Below are 22497 nucleotides of genomic sequence, written 5' to 3'. Positions count from 1 at the left end.
AGGCGATCAAATACCACCAAAAGAAAGCTCAATTTGTGGGAAAAAAAGTACGTAAATTTGATTTGGGTGCAGCGTTGCATGACCGTGCAATTGTCAGTTAAAGTAATGTAGTGCTTTATTGCAAAAAATGGCCTGGGCAGGAAGGGGGGAAATTCTCTGGAGGGCAAGTGGTTTGCGCTGTGTTTTATTAATTATTAGCATTTAGTGTATATCACTTTGAGCAGCAGCATTTCTATTATTTTTGGTGATACTGTATATTATTTTGGGTATAGTAGCGCGGGTTACTTGCTGTTTAAATACCATACATTAATAATGAATTGAAATAGGAAAATGTGTGAATCCTGGGTGAATGTGTGAATACTTGGGTAAAAACATTTAAAAATTGACCCGTAAGCCTGGATTCACATCAGTGCGACTTGACAGTTCAAAGTCGCATGACAAGTCACATCCCATTTGCGGCAATGTAACTGTTCAAATCGGTGCAACTCCAGTTGCAGCAACTTTGAAAAGGTTCCTGCACTATTTTTGTGCGATTTTATTACAACTTGACATCTGTTAAATGAAGTTGCACAGATGTCACAAAGCTGCAATGAAATTGCACTGTATAGTCTGTTTTGGAATTCAAAACCGCGACCAGTGTGAACCAGTGTTTCCAATATCCAAAGCAGTGGTGGAACTACCAGGGTCTCAAAGGCCGCATTCCACCACTGTGGGGGGCCCAAAACAGCCAAATGTTGCTTGTGTTTGGGCAGGCAGGGTGGCATCTGTAGAAAAGAGGACGGTAGGTCAGCACACAGCAGCTGCTGAGGTGAATGTGGAGCCACACTCCAGACACTGACCTGGGCGTGACACCTCTCCCTCAGCTCATCAAAGTCTGCAGGATTCCCCCTTACAGTGTAAGGGAGAACTCTGTGAACCCTGATGTACAGGGGAACTCTGATGTAAAGGGGAACACTGTAGACTTTGATACAAGGGGGAGGGCTCTGGTGATCAGAGTTCCCCTTTACACCAGACTCCACAGTATTCCCCATTACATCAGAGTTACCCTTTACTTCAGGATCTGCAGAGTTCTCCCGTACATTGTAAAGGGGGAACCCTGCAGACTCTGATGTAAAGGGAAACTCTGTGAACATTGATGTAAGAGAGAACTTTGTGGATTGTGATGTAAAACAGAACTCTGGAGTCTGATGTAAAGTGGAACTCTGTGGACTGTGATGTAAAGAGGAACATTGCAGACTATGATGCAGAGGGGAACACAGTGGACCATGTGGTAAAGAAGATCACTGTGGACCGTGATGAAAAGGGGAATGCTGCAGACCGTGATGTAAAAGAGAACACTTTGAACCATGATGTAAGGTTGGGGTGGGTCAGGAGGGCACTTCATGGTTTCTTTCATCGGGTCCCTGAAGGCTCTAGTTACAGCTCTGATCCAAAGAATTATGCTGTAAACAACCATACTTCAATCTGTGATAAACTTTGGTTTTAAAGGACAACTGTACTTTTCTTTAACAAATCATTAATTTAATGAGCTTAGCATGCTTATTAAATTGACAATATTATTATTATTATTATACAGTATTTATAAAGCGCCGATAATTCGCTCAGCGCTGTACATTACAAAGGGGGACAGAACATGTGGCAGAACAATAACAATACAATGCAAAACATGAGGGGATCGAGGGCCCTGCTCTTTCGAGCTTACAATCTAGGAGGGAGGGGATAGTGGTACAGGAGGAGATAGCTGTGGGGGATGGAGTGGTAGGAAGAGTGGAGGAGGTCGGCAAGTTAGCAGGGGGTGGGGTAGGCTTCCCTGAAGAGATGGGTTTTCAGGGTGTGCCTAAAGGAGAGGAGAGTAGGTGATAGTCTGATTGGTTGGGGCAGGGAGTTCCAGAGGATGGGTGACACCCTGGAGAAGTCCTGGAGGCGGGCATGGGAGGAGGAGACCAGGGAACTAGAGAGAAGGAGGTCTTGTGAGGAGCGGAGTGTGCGTGCTGGGTGTTACTTGGATATTAGGTCGGTGATGTAGTTCGGGGCAGTGTGGTGGACGGCTTTGTACGTCAGTGTTAGGATTTTGAATTTGATCCGTTGGGCAATCGGAAGCCAGTGGAGGGATTGGCAGAGGGGGGTGGCAGAGATGGAGCGGTTGGAAAGGTGAATGAGTCTGGCTGCCGTATATAAATGCTATACCCTTTTTTCCCATATAAAATAAGATTTTGCTTTGGCTTTCCTAACTTAAAGCGGACCTTTACCCTAAAGCACGGGTGACAAACTGGTGGCCCTCCATCTGTTGCCAAACTACAAGTCCCATGAGGCATTGCAAGATTGACAGTTACAAGCATGACTCCGAAAGGCAGAGGCATGATGTGACTTGTAGTTTCGCAACAGCTGGAGGGCCTCCAGTTTGACTCACCTGCCCTAAAAGTATGTTGTACCACCCTGATTTCTCCCCCCTCCCTCTCTTACAAATGTAATTTTTTTTTTTAAAATACTACATTTGTGCTTCAAAGCATCACTTCCACGTTTCTTAGGTGAGTTCTAAGGGACGATGGACGGGGCAACGCACCATCAAATCTTGGGTGAGAAGCCTCTTCCCTCAGCCAGGGCATTGAAAATGGGTCGTGGATGGGTGTTCCAGCATGACAATGACCCAAAACACACGGCCAAGGCAACAAAGGAGTGGCTCAAGAAGAAGCACATTAAGGTCCTGGAGTGGCCTGGTCAGTCTCCAGACCTTAATCTGATTGAAAATCTGTGGAGGGAGCTGAAAGTTGGAGTTGCCAAACGTCAGCCACCAAACGTTAATGACTTGGAGAGGATCTGCCAAGAGGAGTGGGCCAAACTCCCTCCTGAGATGTGTGCAAACCTGGTAGCCAACTACACGTCTGACCTCTGTGATTGCCAACAAGGGATTTGCCACCAAGTACTAAGTCATGTTTTGTGAAGGGGATCAAATACTTATTTCCCTCATGAACATGCAAATCAGTGCATCATTTCTTAGACATGCATTTCTTTTGAATTTGTTGTTGCTATTCTGTCTCTCAGTGTTACAATACACCTACCATTCGATTTTTAGACTGATCATTTCTTTGTGAGTGAGCAAACATTCAAAATCAGCAGGGGATCAAATACGCATTTCCTTCACTGTATGTCCTCTTTGTCAGGATGGTTGTCAAGAGTAGGTACATGAGAACATACCATTCCCAGGCCATAATGGCCAGTAGATAACTATCCATATTACTACATAGAAATATTTGTTCATAGGTACAATGGAAACCTCAAATGCCTGTACATCTATAATGAATGAACACATGCTAGCGATTGTCTGTCTAACATCATCACATTTCCTAGATGTAATAAAGTATTCCTGAAGCCTGAAGCAATTTTTTGTTTACTTTAAAAGTTTTCTTACAGCGTTTTTGACCTCCTTGTTTCTCAGGCTGTAAATAAAGGGGTTGAGTGTTAATGACACTGTACACTGTACACTGCACTGATGGCCCGATCGTAGGCTGGTGAGTAGATGGAGCCTGGCCGGAAATACATAAATATAAGTGTGCTGTAGAGGAGGATGACCATGGTGAGATGAGATGAACAGGTAGAAAAGGTCATCCACCTTCCTTGGGATGACTGTAGAGCCAACACTGCTCTGATGATGAGTATGTAGGACCCCAGGATGAAGAGCACCGGCCCAAAGATGAAGATGGAACTTTCAATGAAGTCAGCATTGTGCAAAGCTGCTGAAATATCTGTACAGGATAACATCATTATTACTGGGACATCACAAAAGAAGTGTTGGATAACCCAACTACAGAGCTGCTGGTGAAGAAGTGAGCACAGTGTAAAAAGTAGAGCGGAGAAAAGATGTGATCCAACAGAAAGCCACCAGATAGATGCAAATTTTCCTGTTCATAATTATCAGGTACCGCAGAGGGAAACAAATGGCACAATATCGGTCAAAAGCCATGATGGTCAACAGAAAACCATCTGTGTTTCCTACTGCCAAAAACAGGAAGAACTGGACAAAGCAGTCATTGATGGGCATGTGGGTGTCGCCAGAGAACAGGCCATACAAGGTCCTGGGGATGATAATGGAGGTGAGGCATACATCCACAAAGGCAAGGTTTCCCATCAAAATGTACATCGGGGTGTGAAACTGGCGTTGTGACATAATAAGAAAAGAGAGGAAGGTGTTTCCAGCAATGCAGAGGATATATGAAACCAAGAAGAAGGAGGCGATTGGAAGGATAAGTTGAGGCATATCAGAGAACCCCAACAAGACAAAGCCAGCAAGAGTCTGATTTTCAGGGGGTTCCATGTGTATATAGACTGGTTATGATTGTGGTTAAATGATGGAGATCACAACAGGGTAAGAATATATTTGGAAGCATTTATACTGATAAACCATAGGATGCAACACACAGTTTACAGAATAACACGTAGAACATACGACACATCGTGTAAACCAAGAGACAAGTCACAAATATATCTCTAGATGATCCGATGAGGAGGGCTATGCTGTTCATGTGGTTCTATAGATAGCTGTTTTGATTTTCTATAACAAAGAATTGTCTGAACATGACACTATGAAACATACAAGATACATACAGGTTAAAATTACATTACTTGCCTCGGTACAAGGACAACATGCTTGTGGGGTCTCTAATGCCATTTTGCAGTCAAACTTAAGACTGAACTTTAGACAGATAATAAAAGACGCATCTTGAAATAAAACCTTTATATACAGGTGAAACTCGAAAAATTAGAATATCGTGCAAACGTTCATTTATTTTAGTAATGCAACTTAAAAGGTGACACTAATATATGAGATAGACTCATTACATGCAAAGCAAGATAGTTCAAGCCGTGATTTGTCATCATTGTGATGATTATGGCTTACAGCTCATGAAAACCCCAAATCCACAATCTCAGAAAATGAGAATATTACATGCAATCAATAAAACAAGGATTGTACATAGAACAGCAATGGGCAAACTACGGCCCGCGGGCCGTATACGGCCCGGCGGACCTTTTAATCCGGCCCGGCGGACCTTTTAATCCGGCCCGGCGGACCTTTTAATCCGGCCCGCGGAGCGTGATACATTGGCTGTCAGGATGTGTGTAGGCGGGGCAGCGTGACAAACGTGAGGGGAGCTAGGCTCCTCTCACAGTCCGCCCTGAAGACCGGAACGGCGCAGGAACACGGTGAGAGGAACGCGCGGAGCAAAGGTAAGTGAATTGACACAGGGGGGACTTGGCTTACTACTTGGGGGGGAATAGTACTGTGGGGGATGAAATACTATATGAGGGATGAATTAATATGGGGGATGAATTAATATGGGGAATGAATTACTATAGGGGGGATGAATTACTATATGGGGGATGAATTACTATGGGGGATGAATTACTATGGGGGATGAATTACTATATGGGGGATGAATTACTATGGGGGATGAATTACTATATGGGGGATGAATTACTATATGGGGGATGAATTACTATGGGGGATGAATTACTATATGGGGGATGAATTACTATGGGGGATGAATTACTATATGGGGGATGAATTACTACGGGGGATGAATTACTATATGGGGGATGAATTACTATGGGGGATGAATTACTATATGGGGGATGAATTACTATGGGGGATGAATTACTATATGGGGGATGAATTACTATGGGGGATGAATTACTATATGGGGGATGAATTACTATGGGGGATGAATTACTATATGGGGGATGAATTACTATGGGGGATGAATTACTATATGGGGGATGAATTACTATGCTTACTATGGGGGAATATTACTATACTTACTATGGATGACACACACACATCATTCATCTACTCTTGGTCCGGCCCCCGGGTCCAATATATGAACCCATTGCGGCCCTCAAGTCAAAAAGTTTGCCCACCCCTGACATAGAACAATATCGGACCTCTGAAAAGTATAAGTATGCACAGGGGCGGACTGACAACTCATGGGGCCCCCGGGCAATAGGGGATCATGGGGCCCACGTGCCCTTGCCCAAACTCAAAAAAGCCTATGAAAAAGGTACCAGGGGCATCTCATGGGGCCCCCTCGGGCAGTGCCCGAGTTTCCAAATGGTCAGTCCGCCCCTGAGCATGCATATTTACTCAGTACTTGGTTTGGGCACCTTTTGCAGCAATTACTGCCTCAATGCGGCGTGGCATGGAAGCTATCAGCCTGTGGCACTGCTGAAGTGTTATGGAAGACCAGGATGCTTCAATAGCAGCCTTTAGCTCTTTTGTATTGTTCAGTCTCATGTCTCTCATCTTTCTCTTGGCAATGCCCCATAGATTCTCTATGGGGTTCAGGTCAGGAGAGTTTGCTGGCCAATCAAGCACAGTAATCCCACGGTCATTGAACCAGGTTTTGGTGCTTTTGGCAGTGTGGGCAGGTGCCAAGTCCTGCTGGAAAATGAAGTCAGCATCCCCATAAAGCTCGTCTGCAGAAGGAAGCATGAAGTGCTCCAAAATCTCCTGGTAGACGGTTGCGTTGACCCTGGACTTAATGAAGCACAATGGACCAACACCAGCAGATGACATGGCTCCCCAAATCAACAGACTGTGGAAACTTCACACTAGACTTCAAGCATCTTGCAGTGTGTGCCTCTCCATTCTTCCTCCATACTCGAGGTCCTTGGGCCTCTCCATTCTTCCTCCATACTCTGGGTCCTTGGTTTCCAAATGAGATGCAAAAGATGCTCTCATCAGAAAAGAGGACTTTGGACCACTGAGCAACAGACCAGGTCTGTTTTTCTTTAGCCCAGGTAAGATGCTTCTGACGTTTGTTGTTCAAGAGTGGCTTGACAAGAGGAATATGACATTTGAAGCCCATGTCCAGGATCCGTCTGTGTGTGGTGGCTCTTGATGCACTGACTCCAGCCTCAGTCCACTCCTTGTGAAAGTCCCCAACACTTTTGAATGGCCTTTTCCTGACAATCCTCTCCAGGCTGCGGTCATCCCTGCTGCTTGTGCACCTTTTTCTTCCACACTTTTCCCTTCCACATAACTTTCTATTAATGTGCTTTGATACAGCACTTTGGGAACATCCAACTTCTTTTGCAATTACCTTTTGAGGCTTTCCCTCCTTATGGAGGGTGTCAATGATGGTTTTCTTTACAACTGTCAGGTCAGCAGTCTTTCCCATGATAGTGATTCCTACTGAACCAGACTGAGAAAATTTAAAGGCTCAGGAACCCTTTGCAGGTGTTATGGCTTAATTAGCTGATTAGAGTGGGACACTTTGAGCCGAGAATATTGCACCTTTTCACAATATTCTCATTTTCTGAGATTGTGGATTTGGGGTTTTCATGAGCTGTAAGCCATAATCATCACAATGATAACAAATCACGGCTTGAACTATCTTGCTTTGCATGTAATGAGTCTATCTCATATATTAGTTTCACCTTTTAAGTTGCATTACTGAAATAAATGAACTTTTGCACAATATTCTAAGTTTTCGAGTTTCCCCTGTATGTAATTGTTTGTTTATATACTTTTATATTTAATAAAGTAAAATTTAAAAACCACATTTTTTCCTGATATCAGCCTCTTTGGAATTCCTGTAGAGAGAAGCTGGAGAATGAAACAGAAGAAGCAGCGCAAGGAGCCAATCAGTTCATGTGCTTGCAAGGAGCATGCTGATAGGATGAGAAAGTACTGTGGAGTGGCAGAGAGATGAGCGCATCACTGTGCAGGTTCTTGTCGGGCTTCAGCCCAGGTTCCCACTGATGAGGTGTGGAATTTGCAGCGATTTCAGTGTGAATTCTTCACAGCATCAGAATCGCACCCCGTTCATGCGAACCGCTGCGAGTGTGTATGTTGAGTTAACGACACCCTGAAAGCGGTCCGCAAAATGCGGTGCGGTGTGCAGAATCGGATCGAATAGGTGTGCATACCTATGCAATACGATTCTAGTGCGGACCAAAAAAAGGGTCCTATATCATTTTGGTGCGGGTGCGGTGCGATTAGTGCCATACAAAATGTATGACTCCAATCGCACCGCACAGAATTCGCATGTGATTTGCACAGGAATGCGGTGCGTTTCCTGTGTGAATCACATGCAATATTCGGAGCCACATGTATGTGAACCCGGGCTCAGACTGAGGACATCTAATGTTACTGGGAACAGCTTTGGTTTGAAGGTGAATATTACAGAAAAAACTGTTTTTTCATTCTACTTTTTAAATTGCTATTCATATTTTTTTTAGTAAGTATATGCAGAATGAATAAATTAGTTTTGTCGCAATCGTAACAAAATTAATTTAGTTTTCAACCGGATTCAAATTTCTCCAATGGATTAGAAGTATTCGAATATAATTTGAATCAAAAACATAAAATTCATTGTGAAGAGTATCTGGTTTTATTTGAAATCCGGAAGACAATATATTCTTTCTATTCTTGTCAATTTTTGCTATTCTATTCTTTTATTTTGTATTCTATCCTGTTTTACTCTATTCTTTTCTATTTGATTCTGTTTTAATCTATTCTATTCTTTTAGAAATTCAAATTTCTCAAGACAGCTATATTCTTTCTATTCTATTCTTTTATTTTAAATTCTATTTTTTCTATTCTATTAAACGCTTTTCTAATCATTTCCATTCTATTCCTTTATTTTCTATTCTCTTTCATTCTATTATTTTATTCTTTTCTAGGCCTTTATTTTCTATTCTATTATATTCTTTTCTGTTCTATTCTGTTCTGTTTTACTCTATTCTATTCTGTTTTATTCTAGTCTATTCTTTTCAAAATTCGAATTTTGGAAGATGGCTATATTTGTTCTATTCAAATCAATTTAATTTTTTTTCAATTATGTGATATTCTTTTCTTTCTATTCTATTCCTATGCTTTATTTTCTATTCTATTATTTTCTTTTTTTCTACTCTATTATTTTCTATTTTGTTTTTTTATTTTCAAAATGGGACTATCAGAACACGGCTATATTCTAAAACCCGGTAGTGAAAGGAAGGTGTAGACAGAACCAAGGCCCAGTGCATGCCTGTAGTACTTATTAACCAGGTGCCCCAAATTCTCTTGAACTTGGCATCCTCTATGCTCATATGCCAGCTCTTTGTACAGTAACATAGAATGGTCCCATCCACTAGGGAACAGTGGGACTGCCAAAGGACACCCAGTGACCACTTTATTTTTAGCCAGAAAAAAGCTCATGGAACTAGGCAAGCATTTGTGTCATATGGGTGATGTATCAGTTATATTTAGGATGCACACTTTATGCTTGAGTTGCACTGTATACAATTTGAAAATGTGTTCCTGGTATCTATTAACAACAGAGCAGGACCAGATCAAAACAGGCTTGGAGGATTAAACATTTTGGCAACAAGGGCTTGACAGTTGAGAAATCTAGAGAGCAGCTATTCCCAACCAGGGTTCCATGGAACAATAAGGTTTTCCCAGGGGTTGCTAGCGGTTCCCTGAGCTGTGGCCAATTGTCCTCCCACCTGATGGAGAAAATCTGGAGAGCATCTAGGGCAGCTATTCTCAACCATGGTTCCATGGAACAATAACATTCCTTCAGAGGTTGCTAGAGGTTCCCTGAGCTGTGGCCAATTGACCTCCCACCTGATGGAGAAAATCTGGAGAGATTCTAGGGCAACTATTCTCAAGCATGGTTCTGTGGAACAATAACATTCCTCCAGAGGTTGCTATAGGTTCCCTGAGCTGACCCAATTGAACTTCTACCTGATGGAGAAAATTTGGAGAGCCTCTTGGGCAGCCACTCCCAACCAGGTTTCTGTGGAACAATAACATTCCTCTAGAGCTTGCTTTAGGTTCCCTGAGCTGTTACCAATTGACCTTCTACCTGATGGAGAAAATCTGGAAAGCCTCATGGGCAGCCACTCCCAACCAGGTTTCTGTGGAACAATCAGTTTCCTCTAGAGGTTATATGGGTACTCTGAGCTTTGGAGCCAGCACCTCTTGGGAGATCCAGCTGCATGACAACAATGAACTTTTCAGCTGTCTGTAAGAGTGGCATTTTGACCATCACTGTATTAAGGTATTCTTCTAATTGGCCATCATCTAATTGGTTTTGGTAAAGAGTTCCTGGAGACCTGAAAATTATTTTAAGGTTTTGCCCTGGGTACAAAGGTTGAGAAAAGCTGCACCAGGTGATTAGGTAGTGTATAATAAACACTTTTGTTTTTCTTGGCATCTTAACACTGTTTTACTAGAAACCCCAATACTGTAGTACTTGTATTGGCATAGGAATGTACTTTTGAACGATCACTTTATCTTATATACCTTTTAAAGTACAAATGATACAATAACTATATACTTACCCTGTCTATGTTGTAAGATCTGAATTATGTCAGCACATCTTGGTGGCCTAAGATAAAATGGAAACATCAAGTTTTAGTACAAATAACATGACTACCAAATAGAATCTGTTGGTGGATCCCAAAATGCTAATGTGCACATCCAGTATGAAAATCTGTCAAACCTGTTCCATACCGTTATCAGCATAATGAAATTAAAGCAAAGACAGTTGAACTTACTGCTCTTCTGTAGAGGTGGGGGTGGGGTGGGGGTTGGGTGATCCTCCTTCTTCAGAAGTGTTACAACAGACTGAAAAATTAACATGTACAGTAGTGGTGCACCAAAATGAAAATTCTAGCCCGAAATCAAAACCAAAAATTCAGGATGTACAGAAATGGACAGGTTTTTGCATTGAAGTCGATAGGGGGCGTATTTGCATTGAAGTGGGACGCAAGTTGGCATTGAAGTTAATGGGGGGGGGGGCGTTTTTCCATTAAAGTCATTGGGACATAATTTTGCATTGAAGTCAATTGGGAGCATTTCTGAATTGAAGTCAATAAGGGACAAAAGTTGAAGTCAATGGGAAACGATTTTGCATTGAAGTCAATTATCATTATCGGCACCTGTAATAGAAATGCTGGGTGCAATAATTAAAAACAAGTCATATACACGCACACAATCAACATGTAGTCATGCAGGTACCTTTTAATCAGCATTTAAACCATTACATATTCTACGCACGTGAAAGACCATCTACCCAATGAACACCTGCCCTGGCACATTATAGCATTCACCCGGTACTCCAAGAAATATCAAAATCCAACTGCTATATTCCTGCACTGTCAAAACCTCCACTTTTATTATCACATGACACACAGGAGGATATATCTTATAGTCATCACAATTATTACTATTGTTATTATACAGTATTTATATAGCACCAATAGTTCGCTCAGCGCTGTACATTACAATGGGAGACAATACATAAGACAGCACAATAACAATACAATGCGATACACGAGGGGTTTGAGGGCCCTGCTCCTTGGAGCTTACAATCTAGGAGGGAGGGGATAGTGGTACGGGAGGAAAAGCTGTGAGGGATGGAGTGGTGGGAAGAGTGGAGGAGATTGGCAATTAGCAGGGGGCGGGGTAGGCTTCCCTGAAGAGGTGGGTTTTCAGGGTGCGCCTAAAGGAGAGGAGAGTAGGTGATAGTCTGATGGATTGGGTTAGGGAGTTCCAGAGGATGGGTGATGCCCTAGAGAAGTCCTGGAGGTGGGCATGGGAGGAGGAGACCAGGGAACTAGAGAGAAGGAGGTCTTGTGAAGAGCAGAGAGTGTGTTTTGGGTGGTATTTGGATATTAGGTCGGTGATGTAGTTTGGGGCAGTATTATGGACAGCTTTGTACATTAGTGTGAGCATTTTGATCCGTTATCTGCAATCTGCATAATAACACACACCAATAAGAGCAGAGCATTACAGCATGAAATAGACACATCATTTGACAGCGTCACAGCATAGAATTAGTACATTACCAAAACTATGTTAGAAGCTGAAAGGAACAGATTCCATCTGAACCAAACTGCCCAGGAGGTCATGGAGAAGCCATAGGCGCGACCAGTCGATGAGCCCATATAGCCTGGGCAAAAATCCTCGCGTCAGAGTGTCCTTTGGCCACTAAGGGGGGCTTCTACTGGTCTCGCCCAGACCTCCACCTTATAAAACAGTTTTCTGGAAGCTGTCCAATATTGGGTGGGCACCACACCCACCATAGGAGGAGCTAGCAGAAGGGTTCCATGAAGATAACAGAGTCACTTTCAACCACCATATTTGCTATCTGAAAAGTCACACTTTTGCTTCTTATCTACCCCAAAACTTCTTCTCATCTACCCCAGACTTAAAGATTTCTAACTTCTCAAGCAAGTAGACGTCTTTAAACAGGTTTTTATCTCCTAATGTGTCATAAACACGTTTCATTCCATAAACAAGTTTTTATCTTGCTCTCAGCAGAATATCTTGTGACTTTGTTTCTTTGACCTAGAGAAATGACACATCAAGTCACCTCTCATGCCCCTGGCGTTTGGGCAACAATGCTTTATTGTAAAAATAACAAAGGGTCCAATGCCAACACATTTCATAGGCATTACAGCACCTTTTTTTTTTCTATTGGCAAAATGCAGATTTTTGACGGATAATTTTCAGCAGCCAATATAACGGTGCATCACTAATATACAGTGAATAGGGTGTAACTGTCACCAGAAATGAGTGGATGACAGATACAGAGCTGTGGGGTCAAGCTGCAGAGCAAACATGTTGTACATTTCTCTTGCATACCATACTGGAATCCCGTGATTAAAAGGTGTTGTAACGACTCATTTCTGATGACAGCATAAAACGTGGACAGAATATATCGCCAGCACATCAAAAGGCTTGTTTCAAAGTGCAAAACTCTTTATTTTTGTAGGATCACATAGAAAAGCGATGTTTTGGTCCATTGCACGGCATAATACCCAATCTTATGGGAAACTAAAAAAGGCATTTTTGCTTGCTCATGATTAGATCATTGAAGGTAGCTTGAAGAAGGGTCCCTACATGGTCCCGAAACATTGCTTTTCTATGCGATCATACAAAAATAAAGAGGTTTGCACTTTGAAATCAGCTGGCATCATCCATGCTGCATAGCAAGACCAACTAATCATGATATCAAGATTTGTTGTCAGAAGAAGAATGGCCCTCATTTATTAAAGGAGTAGAGAATGTATACTTCCAAAGATAATTTTCCCTTGTCTTCGTGAAAGGAAGGCCCGGAGTAAGAAGAGAGAAGACCTGAACAAATGGTCGGCATAACAGGGGTTAAAGGGGGTTGGGAGAGGCAAAGTTCCATTAGCATAAGGGGGAGTCAAAAATAGTTAAGGAAGGAGTGGGGGGAGCTACGAGGGGTGGTCTTTTAGGGTGTGGCAGGGGGTTTTCAGTTTGAAGAGAGTTTTCACAGGGCAAACTTCCCTCCCACCCGCCCGTTGTTGGATGGTTTGTCTTGGTGGTGGTTGTGCCATATTGGTGCTGGGGGACGTCCGGCGGGGTGCGAAGTCCTCATTGGTTAATGTGGGCACAAGAAAAGGCACTTTGTAGGAACCCGTCTGAAGTACGGCTTCCAGTTGTTCTGGTGGGGGTATCTGCGGTGGTGTCTCCGAGTCGGTGATGTTGCGGCTGGAAACCTAGTTAAGCAGGACGTAGGCATTCGTTTTCTTGATGCCTATTGGGACCTTGTAAGAACATATATTTATACTGTGTTTTTCTGTTATTTAAAACATTTTATTTATTGATGGTTGTAATGAAAGGCCGGTTTTGGGCCATTAACGCCATTTGTTGTCAGCGTGGTTACTTAGGTTAAGGATGGGGGGTAGGTATTGTTTAGTGGCATTTACAAGCCATCTTTAGTCCCCTGGTCATGAAGTGAAAGAAAGTAAACACTCACTTTGCAAAGAATACCCAATCATGTGTAAGTTAAAAAAAAATGACTGCACATGATTGGATGATTAAAATCAGCCCCACCTCACTTCAAGACAAGAGAAAATTCACTTTGCGAAAAGAAAATTCATTTAGCCTGGGTTCAAATATGTGCGGTGCTGTATATCGCAAGGTTCCCCACTGACAGAACACAGTAGAGGGACAACAAGAACTAACGAATGCTAAAGGTGGGGTTGGCACTGCAGCAGTAGATGAAATATATGCTATTATTTATATTGGAGGGTCACAAACCCAAAAAGCAAAAAGCACAAAAAAGGTCAAAAGAAGATTTACCTTATATATATATCAAAACCAACTAGATACATAGAAAAGTGATGGCAGAAAAAGACAGAGTGGTCCATCGAGTCTGCCTGTTTTTTTTTTTTTTTATTCTTTTTTGTTTTTTTCTGTGGGGAGGGGTTTTTTTTTGTTTTTGGGGTTTTTTTGTTACCTTTTTTGTCTGAGTACAGATCTTTGCTTGTCCCAAGCATGTTTGAAGCTATTTATGCCGCCAATATATTTCAAAACCAACTACACAGATACATATTTAAAGTAGACCCCACTTAACAAATATTATTCAACATACATTAAAAACAAAGAGTATACACAGTATACACAATACATCATTAAAAAAGCACAAAGGGATTAACTGTCCATAGTACCGAGTTGAAGTTGTTCTTGACGCGTTTCACGGTTAGTACGGCTTCTTCCTAACATTAGGCTCATACATGACAGATATCCATGAAATGTCTAGAAGTACAAAACATACCATAAATAACAAATATACATGTATACGTTTATGCTTTTAAAAATTTAAATCAATGTAGTACCTACCCACATGGGGAAAGATGGAGCGTTACATACTGTTTATTTTGTATTTCTTGCCTTCCAGAGAATTTCCCCCCCTTCCTGACCAGGCCATTTGTTTTTCGGCACTTCGTTACTTTAACTGACAATTGCGCGGTCATGCAACTCTGCACCCAAATGAAATTTACGTCCTTTTTTCCCACAAATAGAGCTTTCATTCTGTGGTATTTGATAACCTCTGTGGTTTTAATTGTTTGTGCTATAAACAAAAAAGTCCAACAATTTTGAAAGGAAAAACAATATTTTTGACTTTTTTCTATAAAACGTAACCAGTAAAAAAAAATGTAAAATTCTAATTTCGTCATAAATTTAGGCCAAAAATGTATTCTGCTCCATGTCTTTGCTAAAAAAAATTCCAATACGGGTAAATTAATTGGTTTTTGTAAACATTATAGCATCTACAAATGGCGGTATATATACTTGATTTTTTATTTATATTTTCATAATGGTAATGGCGGCGATCAGTGACTTATAGCAGGACTGCGGTGGGCATTCTGACACTGACACTGTACTAATGGCACTGGGCAGGAAGGGGTTAACATCTGCGGCAATCAAAGGGTTAACTGTGTGCTCTTTAACATTATGTGCTGTGTGCTGTTTTACTTTGGAGACATGCTGTTTTATACATCTCTGCTGTGCAGAGCAATACAAAGTAGCATGTCCTTGCAGACAGGAGAGAGAACTGTGTTTAAACACAAGTCTCTCCCGTATCAATTTTCCTGATGATCTCCGAGTGCCGGCGGGGAATCGGTGGCCGGGACCCGGTGATTGAAATCTCTAGCCGCTAATGGCGGCGCGGGTAGGGCAGCGCGCGTGCTCCCACCCGGAAATGCTAGTCACATATATATGCAATACGTATTTTGCACAGCAGTGTTGCCCTGTAGCAGTACTTCTACTATAGGGTGGCAGGCAAGTGGTTGAATATCTGTCATGTATCAGCCTAATGTTATGAAGAAGCGGTACTAACCGTGAAACGCGTCAACAACAACTTCAACTCGGTACTATGGACAGTTAACCCCTTTGTGCTTTTTTATTTATGTATTTTATATACTGTGTATATTCTTTGTTTTTAATGTATGTTGAATAAAACTTGTTAAGTGGGTTTTATATTAAATATGTATCTGTATAGTTGGTTTTGATATATATTGGTGGGTCACCCTTGAACATCCTTCTTTTTACCTTTTTTGTGCCGATTCCCCCAACAACACTATGGGCTGCTTAACCACTTGCCTACCAGGCACTTATACCCCCTTATTTACCAGGCCAATTTTCAGCTTTCAGCGCTGCCGCACTTTGATTGACAATTGCGCGGTCATGCAACATTGTACCCATATGAAATTTTGATCATTTTTTTCTCACAAATAGAGCTTTCTTTTGGTGGTATTTAATCGCCACTGGGCGCTTTACTTTTTGCGCTATAAATAAAAAAATGCAAAAAATAAAGTGCAAAAAATTTGAAAAAAAAAAAGTTTCTTTGTTTCTATTATAAAATTTTTCAAACAGGTATTTTTTCTCCTTCACTGATGTGCGTTGATGAGGCAGCACTGATGGGCACTGATAGGCGGCACTGATGGGCACTGATAGGCAGCACTAAAGGGCACTGATAGGCAGTACTAATGAGGTGGCACGGATAGGCTGCACTGATAGACAGCACTAATGAGGTGTCACGGATAGGCGGCACTAATATGTAGCACTGATAGGCGGCACTGATAGGTGACACTGATGATGGGTACTGATAGACGGCACTGACTGGCATCACTGCTGGGCACTGACTGGCGGCACTGACTGGCACAACCCCTGGGCACTGACTGGTGGCACTGACTGGCAGCACTGCTGGGCTGCACTGGTGGGTGGCACTGGTGGGCAGCGCTGGTGGGTGGGCACAGGTGGGTGGCACTGGTGGGCACAGGTGGGTGGGCACAGGTGGGTGGCACTGCTGGGCACAGGTAGGTGGCACTTCTGGGCACAGGTGTGTGACACTGCAGAGTGGCACAGGTGGGTGCACTGCTGGGCACAGGTGGGTGATCTGCTGGGCACAGGTGGGCGGAGCTAGTGGGTGCACTGCTGGGCACAGGTGGGCGGAACTTGCGGGTGGCACTGCTGGGCACCGATCATCAGGGCACTGATCATCAGTGCCCTGATGATCGGTGCCGATCCCCGCTCTGACAACTGCCGGTTCTCGGCAGTACTTTCCTCACGATCTGACAGCGTGAGGAAAGTGCAGCCGAGAACCGGCACTTGCATTTCCCTCTGATCAGCGTGTCATTGGACACCGCTGATCACGTGGTAAAAGTGATTGGCCTTTTACCACATCACGTGATCAGCTGTGTCTGTAGGACACAGCGTTCACGGAGATCGCCGGGTGAGCGCCCCCTGGGGCGCGCAGGAGAGCGCGTTCTGGGAGGACGTCATATGACGTCCACTCAGAACTGGCCGGCCGCAGTGCAGCCGTCATTCGGCTATCTGCGGTCGGCAACTAGTTAAGAATCAAAGGTCTAAATTAGATATCTCAGAAAATGATCCCCTTGGATCTGCACCAGAAACACATACAGTGCTCAGCATAAATGAGAACACCCCTTTTGAAAAAAGTAAGATTTTAATCAATATCTCAGTGAACACAAGAACGATTTCCAAAATTTTGACAAAACTGAGTTTTATAGAACATTTGTTTCGCTCATTACATGAAAATAATGTTAATAATATAACAAAATCTTCAGTTTTACTCCAATTAGTTGATGCAAAAATGAATACGCCCCACAACAAAAATTACTCCATCTAGTATTTTCTATGACCTCCATGATTTGTAAGGACGGCACCGAGTGTAAGGGACCGCCCGGCGGTACCACTAGCACTCCACTGGTCGGATGTTCCCAGCGCACGGAGTCTAAGCCCCAGGGTACTTGTTCACCAGGGCCCCTGATGGTGGGGATGGACTTGGAGTACCCTAGGACCAGGTCATGACTACTGAGGACACCCGTCAGTGGTAGGGGTATTCGCCAGGGGCTCCCACGGGAGAGAGCCAGGTATGAGGAGGTCTGGAGACCCCGTAGAGAGGGACGGATGGATGGATGGATGGCTGAGCAGGAGCAGGGTCATACAAGCCGGGTCGGTAACTATGGGGACGGTGCGGTACAGAGCGGCGGGCAGAGAATAGTCGGGTCACACGCCAGGTCAGCAACAGCAGGTCAGATCCAATAGGGGGCATTCAGGAGAGAGGTCAGGCAAGCAAGGGTCAAAACAGGAGAAAACAGCAAGGTCAGGGCACAATCCGGGTCAGCAACTTACTTCAGACAGGTTCACAGGTTCACAGGATACAAAAGACCAAAAGGCACTGAATGACAGCTCAGGGCCGTTTAAATATCCCACCCTGCGCTGTCATTGGTGCCAGGCGCGCGCCCGCGGTCACTACTGCGCATGCGCGAACCTGATTGCCGCGGTCGGCCAAGTCCCGGCGCTCGCGTACAGGGAGGTGTACTGCGCCTGCGCCGGGACCAGCGGCGCGGCGATCTCCGACACCGAGTCTTCTAGGCATGGAGTGAACAAGTTGGTGATATATTGCAACATCTCTCTTTTTCCATTCTTCAAGAACCACCTCTTTTAGAGCCTGGATGCTGGATGGAGAGTGATGCTCAACTTGTCTCATTAGAATTCCCCATATGGTTGGACTCAGATCAGGAGACATACTTGGCCACTGAATCCCTTCCACCCGATTCTTCTTCAGGAATGTAACAGTGGCCTTAGATGTGTGTTTTGGATCATTGTCATGTTGGAAAAGTGCACGACGACCAAGGGCACAGAGTGATGCTAGCATCTTCTCTTTCAATATAGTACATCTGTGAATTCATGATACCATCAATGAAATGCAGCCCTCTGACACAAGCAGCACTCATGCAGCCCCACAGAAGGACACTGCCACCACCATGTTTCACAGTAGGCACCATGCATTTTTCTTTGTACTCCTCACCTTTGCGACACCATACAGTTTCTAAGCCATCAGATCCAAAAACATTTTATCTTGGTCTTGTCAGTCCAGAATACAGAGTCCCAGTAGTCTTCTTCTTTTTCAGCATGGGCCCTGTCAAATTCAAGGTGGGCTTTTTTGGGCAGGCGCTTTAGGAAAGGCTTCCTTCGTGGACAACACTAATGCCTGCCATTCCTCTGCAGGGTACGCTGTATTGTGTCATGGGAAACAATCATCCCAGTTTGGCTTTTTACTTCTTTAGTTAATTGCAGTGAACTTGCATGGTGATTTTCTTCAACCTTCTCATCAGAAGACGCTCCTGTTGAGGGGTTAACTTCCATGGATGGCCTGGACGTCTCTGTGAGATGGTTGCAGTTCCATCTTTGTTAAATTTATGTATCACTTTTTCTACAGTATTCTGACTGATAAGTAAAGCTTTGCTAATCTCCTTGTAGCCTTCATCTTTCTTGTGTAAAGAAATTACTTTATTTCTCAGGCCTTGTGATATTTCTTTGCTTTGTGGTGCCATTGCTGACAGCATGAAATGGGCGGGGTTTTCTTTGTTAAGTAACACCCTTCTATAATCAACTATTTACTGGACACTTGTTTAATGAATAATTAGACTCACCTGTAGTTGAATTCTTGTTAATTAGGATTTTGTTGTCTAAAATTCAGTTTTGCTCTTAAGACTTTCATTGGGGTGTATTCACTTTTGCAACATGGTCTTGAATGAATTTGTTAGGAAAAGTATTTGTGTTTGCAGATTAACAAATCTTGTTTGCAATCAATTGACAATAAAGGAATGATAATAACATCATTGGGTCGATTGATAAAAGAAATGTGCAGAGCTATTTGTCTGTTGAAACTGTATATACATTTGTTCTGGGGCAAATGGGGCAAAATCAAATGTTCTCAGGCTATTTCCTCTACAACTCAAATGTTTCCCAATCACAAAAATACTTTAATATGACCATTAGATGGAGCTCGTGATCATAGAAAATAAATGTTTAATTTCCTATAATCTTCAGCACCATCTAGTGACAAAAATACAGGTGTTTCCCTTGATTTTGTCGCATTTGCACAGAGCTCCTACGTGTAAACAGATACAAATATTATTATAAAAATGTAAGGAATATATCAAAAGGTCTTTGTAGTATAAGTAGTTAGCTAACTATTCGTGTTGTTTAATTTTCTATCCCTGATGACCCACATGGAAGAAAAATATATTTGAAATATATTTTTTAAATAATCATCCCAAATATATTGACATATATTTGAAATACTAAAATTCTGGACATATTTAATATGTTTCAAAATATATATATATATACATATATATATATATACTGCATTTTGAAATGCGTTTTTATTACAAAATATAATGAAAAATATTTTTAAAAATACATTTCAAATATACTGTATGTCTTTAAAAATACAAATCTACACTTTTGGAATGCATTTATATATGTATGTAAAAATATAATTTTTTTTTATGTTAAAAAAATCTGAAGAATATATTTTATAAAATATATATTTTAAAAAATATATATATATATATTTTTAAATATATTCTTTGAATTTTTTTAACATAAAAAAAAGTCATTCTAACATATATTTTTACATATAATTGTAAATGCATTCCAAAAATGTAGATTTGTATTTTTAAAGACATACGGTATATTTGAAATTTATTTTTAAAATTATTTTTCATATATTTTGTAATAAAAACACATTTCAACATGCAGTATATATATATATATATATATATATATATATATATATATTGAAATATATTTTGAAATATATTGAATATGGCCAAAATTGTACTATTTCAAATATATGTCAATATATTTGGGAAGAATATTTAAAAAATATATTTCAAATATATTTTTCTTCCATATGGGGAAGGGGATTTGTAAGCCCTCAAAATGTGCTGGTTTTTGTCTTTACATTGCATCTAATAAAAAATGTATACTGGACTGAACAAATCGGTATGGCGATCTTATTTTTCCAAACCGTGTTATGTCCAGGAGGGGAAAAATGGATCATATATAACAAAATAATGGCAATGCTAGTGGTGATAACACCTCATACTGAAAATATCCCCAACATCCACCATTATCGACTGCAAAATCTTTGTACCAAAGTCAAACAATCTGATGGGTTCATGATCTCCGTTCACAAACAGAAAGACATTGAAGGTAAGATTCAGGAATGAAGTAAAACAGGGATTTATGAATTTGGGTGATTGCAGCTTTACCAGTACCTACTCGGGGCCCAATCCACCATTTCAAGATCTAAGATTTATGTATACAATACCGAAGAAAATTATTATTTTTTACCACATGTAAGGTTTTGGAAAAGTCCACTTACCTGTCACAAAGTCTAAACAGACTGTTTCTGCCAGTTCATCCGCAGTCCCCACATCTAGTACGATACATATACAACATGGGAGGATAGTATCTGTTCTTAGCACTGTCTGACCCTCCACCAGTTTCATACAGTAGACAGGACACAGAAAGATTGCCAGCATGCCAATGCCATGCCTGAGACCAGGAGAAATTTATAGAAGATATAGAACCCAAGAGACTAATAACATCACCCCCAGAGCATAATTATTTACTTTGACTGTCAGGTACATGGAAATGAAGGTTGATTAGGAGTGACATGTGTTCTTTTTTAATGAACCTTTTGGTAACTTTGCAAGTTTAGTCTAAACTGTACGAGGGTGCGTGTCCGTACACACCAGAAGGCCCAATGCTAAAATGTAACCTTGATCTGCGAATTTATAAAGTATGTCCCAAACTGCTCAGATATCAATGTACATGTACCAATGGGGAAAGGAGAGCGCCTACTATATTGTACCATAAATTATCCCTGAATATAAGGTATTAGGCCAATGTAAATACCTATCTGTGTAGAGATAAATCATACAAAACCATTACTATTAGGTCTTCTCTATCCAGAGGATATAAAGATAGATCAATGGATCCTCTCAAACCAGAGAAAAGGAATATATTTATTGATGTTAAGGTTCAAACAATCCTCTATCAATGCAGCCTACTGAATCATAAATATCATTGTTGATAAATCATCTATATCTGTTACTGAAATGTAATTTATCTTATAGTAATGCAAGGTAGATCTGCAACTGACCAACTCTACAACAGAATCTCTCCCCTGTCCTGCCCTGACCTGGCCACTGCTGTATAACAGTTCACTTTCATCCACATTAGACTCGCTCCTCTAACAACACAAAGCATCAGGCCCCGACCATTAAAACCTTGGCAGAATGACGACACCAGAAATCTTAAACAACATAGTTGTGCGCTGGAGCGTTTGTGGCGTAAAACCAAATCTCAACAAGCATTCACCTGATATAAATCTGCTTTCTTAACATACAATTCCTCCCTTCATGCTGCCAAACAAGCCTACTTTGTCACTCTTATTAATACCTTGTCATCCAGTCCTCGTCGTCTCTTCTCTACTTTTAACTTCCTACTTTCTCCACCTCCTCCCCCACCCAGTACCTCACCGCTCACGAGATTGCAAATCATTTCAAAAACAAGATTGACGCAATTCGTAGGGGCATCTCCACTGCACAGACATCCATCCCACTTAGCATACCTTATACTAAACCTCCCTCAACACTTTCCTCTTTTAACTTTGCTACTACCGAAGAGGTCACTAAGGTTTTCTCAGAAGCCCGTCTCACTACCTGTCCCCTGGATCCTGTCCCCTCACAACTACTACGGTCACCCTCTTCTTCCATCCTATGCTCCCTCACTCACATCTGCAATCTCTCCCTCTCTACTGGTGCCTTCCCCTCCCCTCTAAAGCATGCGCACATCACTCCTATACTTAA

The 22497-nt window shown here is 41.9% G+C and overlaps 1 pseudogene; it reads right to left on the bottom strand.

The window, feature by feature from the left end:
• Window positions 1-3388: 3388 nt before the first annotated feature.
• On the bottom strand, window positions 3389-4312 carry LOC149436168 (olfactory receptor 1L6-like; annotated as a pseudogene).
• Between the last annotated feature and the right edge of the window lie 18185 nt (window positions 4313-22497).

The sequence above is a fragment of the Staurois parvus genome, unplaced genomic scaffold, assembly GCF_062004578.1.
Source record: "Staurois parvus isolate SC_StPar_1 unplaced genomic scaffold, SC_StPar_1.0 ptg001411l, whole genome shotgun sequence".
Lineage (NCBI taxonomy): Eukaryota > Metazoa > Chordata > Amphibia > Anura > Ranidae > Staurois > Staurois parvus.
Note: the sequence above shows the minus strand (reverse complement) of the source record. Positions and strands in the feature narration are given on the sequence as shown.